We start from the raw sequence: 5,460 nt of genomic DNA on the forward strand, positions 1-5,460 counted from the left end.
ATTTTGCAAGCCCAATTCCCTCAACCTCTCCTCATGGGCCAAGTGCTGACCATCTACTGGAGAGTCTTCTACTGGACTGTCTTCAGCTTCTTAGCATCCTTCATGGATTGCAGAGCCTCAAACTGCACACAGCTTACCAGCTGTGGCCTCTTCAATGTGATAGCTCCCTTGACCTGATATTCATTGCTCTCCCATTGTCTGTACAGCTAGTTGCTTCATCATAGAAAGCAATCAGGTTGGTCAAACACAACTTGGCCTAGGTAAATCCCTGCTAACTATTCCTGATGAACTTGTCACTTCGTGTTCTTAAATATTGATTCCCTTTTGTCTTAACATGAGTTGTAGAGAAAAGATATGTTCTCATTGAGACAAGGCCACATAAATGCAATGCACTACTGGCAGCAGCAGAGGCATTTCATGTCTGGAGGGGAGAAGCAGGAATAACCTGCTTTACTGGTATAGAAAACTTCCATCCTGATGAAGAAGAAAAGAAACTCTGCATAAAGCTAAAGATTTGCCTTTGGCTAAGGTATGATTTTTCCAGGAATTTGGTGACATTTTAGGAAACAGCTACCTGGGAAGAGGGTCCTAGAAGTGTTATATTTGTAAGTCACTTACAAAACTTTATATTGCACAGTAGAATTCACTGATGTATTAATTATATTTTTTTTTGCCCCTGTGTTATGAAAATGAACTAATAAACCTTCAGATATTAAAAAAAAAAAAGTGATACTTTTCTCTATTTTGGATGAAATATCGAATAGTAATTGTGAAATTAAAAGTTAATCGGTTCATAAATAAATTATTGTGCACTCGAGGTGAGAAAGTGTAACTTCTTGTGGGGAAGAAATAACTCTTGGTTGAATAATTTCATTCTATAATATATTTAAAATTCACCTTCCCAGAGGAGTTTGGGAAAGCTCGTTAACCCTGCCCTCGTATTGTTCAATTCATTGCTTTCTTATTTTCTCCTATGCCTATGTTAAGATGAACAAAAAATTTAATTCAGTCCTAGGTAATATTTCAGTTTGAACAAAGGCATGATCTACTTTGCTACTCTAGCATTTGACAATTCTTAATTAGGGATCCATAGCACTACTTTTGGTTGATCTGTGAAGGATTTGGCTCTTAACTGTAGTTGTGTGTCTAGGTTTCAATGAATTGAAAGAAAGTAACCCCCAAAAAGTTTGTTTGGATATTTAAAATCAGATCTTTGAGAGACCATAACCATTCTGTTTTCCTAAGAATTATCTGTCTTTGTTTCACTCATCTTCTGCCAGATTTGCACAGCTCTAGTACTTCACCAACTTTATGCTAGCAGTGCTTAATATATTCTTGTTACTGTTTAGAGGAGAGAAGACAGATTGCCTTGCTCACATCCAGATGAGGAGGTGCCATGTTGTTTTTCTTCTTTAAACAAAGGTTTCCAGAAAGGCAGGAACTTTTCTTTAATAGGAGAGTGAATAAAAAATTCCTCTGCATATGTTGTTTTTCCTTGGTGGCCTCATCTAGCTGATCAAACTTGGGCAGGGGCAGGTGGATTGGATTAGGCATCATGAGAGGACCCTTCCAATATCAACAGTTCTGTGATTTCGTGATTCAGCTGTGATTTCCATTTTTTACTTGTCTGTTTTATATATATGTCTGGGTTATATAATCTAGAATGTTCTGGAAAAGAACTGTATTACTGTCATGACAGCACTTGCAAAAAGTCCACACCTTGATCTAGAGAAATTTTGAGACCTTCTATACTAGAAGACAGTATAATTACAGCAAGTGCTCCAGACTCCTGACCTCTTGGTAGCACTCCACTGAACTCTGCTGGGCTTGGTTCAGTTCATCAATGTCTTCTTTGTATGGAAGGGAGCAAAACTGGATGCAATATGTGAGATGTGTTCTAATAAGGGCTTTTATCTGCAAGCTATGCTCCTGATAACACAACCCAGGAGTCCATGACTTTTTTTTTTTTTTTTTTTTTTTTTTTTACTGTCAGGGTGTACTGCTGGCTGTCTGCCTTTTTAGTAGAGCTGTTCACCAGCCTTCCTAGGTGCAGGACTTCGAATTTATCTGTGTTAAATTTCATAAGGCTCCTGCTGGCCTATTCAGTCCCTTTTGACAACAGTCCTGCTCTTAAGCATCTCAGCTGTTTCTCCTGATTTGGTGTCATCTGCAAACTAGCTGAGAATGCATGCCATCACTTTTCTCAAGGTCCCTGAGTGTGATGGGCTAATTGCTGTCTTCTGAGCCTGATCATCCAAGCAGCTTTTTACCCATCTATCTGCCTAGCAACCTGGTTCTTAACATCCTAATTTGGATGCAAGAATAGTGTGGGAGACAGTCAACCATACTTCTAAAGCTGAAGGTAAATAATATCCACTGTTCTTTCTTCATCTATGAATGTAATCCTTTATCCTAGAAGACAATATGTGCTCATTAAATCAGTACTGACTGTTTGCAGTTACCTTCAACTACTTCACGTGCCCAGAAACATGCTTGAAGACGACTTGCTCTGTGATTTTTCCAGCAAAGCAGGGCTTGGAGTTCCCTCAGTTTACTTCCTGTCTTTTTCTGAAAATGGATACAATATTTGCCCTTCTCCAGTCATGAAGTACCACCTGATATCCATGAGCTTTCTAAGAAAATACAGAGTAACCTTGCAAGGATATTGTCCAGCTCTTTCCACTCTCTTGGATGCTGCCTGTTGGATCCCATGGACTAGCGTGGGTTGGATTATCTGAAGTAATCCCTAGCTGAGTCCTCATAGGTTGCTGGTAGATCTTCATGACTCCTTTCACTAATCATAGGGGTGTGGGATACCATGTTGAAGACTGAGGCAAAGTAGACATTAGATACCTTGGCCTTATCTGTGTTTGCTGTTGCTAAATCACCTGCCTCATTCAGCAGCAGGCCCATATATTCCTTGCTCAGCTTTATAGGTGTTTTTCTACTTTTAGTCTCCAATGAGACATTCCCTTTCTGTGAAGCCACTGTAAATCGATGCACTTCTTATACTGGAAAACAAATAAACGTGAAGACCTTTAACTGGATATTGTGGGGTTTACAAGCAGCAGGTAAAATTTTATTAGGTGACTGTGAAACTTGTATGATTTTAGACAAAACTTTCCTGTGTTCTGCTTTCCAGCTCTTGCTGATGGTGTTGTGCAAATTGTCGTGGCCCTGGGGGCACAGTTAGCCTTGACTGTACATGCCCATCCCCCAGAGCCGCCAGTCCCTGTCCCATAGATGCTGCACAAGGCTGGCCTCCAGCATGCCTGGCCATGGGCCTGGCCTTGGCCCATCCCTAGGATACCTTAGGATGGGGCCTGGCTGCCAGGCCCTGTGGCTCCCCATCCCAAAAGGAGGCACTCACCCTTGCTGCTCCCTGACGCACATTGTCTTTCCAGCATGGCCTTTTGGAGATCTGCTCTTTTTTTCCTGTAAAAGCAACCAATATCAGCATTTTTGTAAGAAGATCTCTTCAGTCATGGAATGAGGGCTATTTTAAATATTCAATATTAAACTGTAATTGATTAGGCATTTCACATAAGATATTAATAAATTGCTTCAGAATACTCTCATGTGTACTTCTAAATGCATTTGTTTTGCATAATAATCTTATCTATAAAGTCTGACATGGGAAAATATGAGACATTGCTGAAGTTAATCGGGGACAAAGGACCGGTGTGACAAGGACAGTGATGCAGAAGAGTGGTAATGAGCCACTGGGTTTAACTATCTGGGATTTTTTTGTTTGTTTGTTCTAAGAGGCTCTTGAGAAAAAAAGAAATAGCAGGAAAGGATGGACAAAGGGAAATTGGATGTCAAGAAACAAAAGATGAAAGTAGATAGCGTTCAAGTTCTAATGTGTTAAAATTCAAAGCTACAAAGATTTCAAATGCACTGTCCTCTGCATATATTCTAATACATTGGAATGTGGAGTAGTATTTTGCACATCAGGGCCTACTGATTTAAAATATAGGAGGAAAAAAGTAAGCTGAAACTTTGTGTATATTCTGGATATTTCATGTCAAATAGTATTCCTTATCTGCATTGGTATTGTAGGTTTATTGGACTACTCGTACATGATTTGTTGAATATTTTCATAAACATCGAATATGTTTATTTCCTATCTTCCATTGTGTGCAGTATGCATAAGGTAGGTGGAGTGTTGTGCCATTTCAACTACTCTTTATTTCCTCCTGAGACACTATTTGCAGATAATGAAAATTAACTTTCAATTAACTATCCCATTGCTGCCCATATCTTCAGGACTTCTTGAACTTATTGCCAGGTTCTACATCTTCTGTCTCAGCAGAGTATCTTTTTGGTTTTGTTTGACAGCCACATCCCACTGCCCGAGCCAGGCAGTTGCTTGTGTTGTCCACTGAATTTTGTGTTGCTACTTCTCACTTAAGCCCTGTGCCAGGAAAAGGATGAAATCCAAACCCAGGAGAACTTGCTGAAAGATCATGGTAATCTCTTTATAGTTTACACCTCCCTCTTGATGCATTCATGTTCTTTGATGTAATGTTTTGCAGTGCTATCTGCAATTCTTGTACTCTAAAACAAAGGCCTTTCCTTAAAGAACTGCCTATACCTGCACAGCTTGGCCCTTTGACCCCTCTGCTATGACCACTATGAACCACTCAACTCCTTCTGATAGCAATGCTTAACAAGAGAGAGAATACAGACAAGCTTTAAAATGCCCTTGGTAGGACATCTTCATTGCATCAACTTTGAATGCCAAATGCTCCACACTTAACTTAGCTAGGCAAATGCATGCAACACAAACATAGATAAAAGAAGGATTTTTCTCATGGGAACTCCAGCTGGGCCTGTTCATTTACAATGTTCAGTTATGTGTTGCTCTTAGAATACCTTGTTGATTGTGGACCTGTTGCCCCTGTGCACAAAGAGATTCGAGGACACTTCTGAACTCTGCTGATCTTCTTGAAAGGTCTTCTTTTTTCCTTCTGACCATGCCCTGGGACTTAGCCTGTCTGACACAGTGTGCCTGATCTTGTCCTCCAGAAATGAAACTAAACTGGAAAAACTTCACCAGTACTGAAAACTTCTTACGCAGCTCTAGAATCAACCTTTCTATAATTAGGCTCCTGAAGAAGGATAAACTGTTTCTCAAAGTCACAATATCCCTGCAGTTCCTATTGATTTCAGTCACAGTTGTTAGTGCTCAGCAGTTCTGTTCTGCTTGCTGACTGTACGGACAAGGGCTCATTCACACAGCTGCATAATGAGACAAGCTATAGGAAACAAAAACAAAACTCCTTCTCTTACCTTCAGATCCTCTTTCAAATGCAGGTGGTGAGAGGCCTGAATTAATTACTGAAGAAGCTGCAGAATACCCAAGAGCACATCTTGATTCATTTGTTTTAGAGCAATTACATGTAGCACAACTCACGGAAAATGACACTCAGGCAAACAACTTTTAGGTAGCTAATA

The 5,460-nt window shown here is 40.0% G+C and overlaps 1 long non-coding RNA gene across 1 annotated transcript; it reads left to right on the forward strand.

The window, feature by feature from the left end:
- The first annotated feature begins 2,026 nt into the window (after positions 1 to 2,026).
- Positions 2,027 to 3,572, forward strand: LOC137850722 (uncharacterized). Its single transcript, XR_011092772.1, has 2 exons — positions 2,027 to 2,362; positions 2,459 to 3,572. It is a non-coding gene; the product is annotated as an uncharacterized lncRNA (long non-coding RNA).
- The last annotated feature ends 1,888 nt before the right edge of the window (positions 3,573 to 5,460 follow it).

This window comes from Anas acuta, chromosome 2 (assembly GCF_963932015.1).
Source record: "Anas acuta chromosome 2, bAnaAcu1.1, whole genome shotgun sequence".
NCBI lineage: Eukaryota > Metazoa > Chordata > Aves > Anseriformes > Anatidae > Anas > Anas acuta.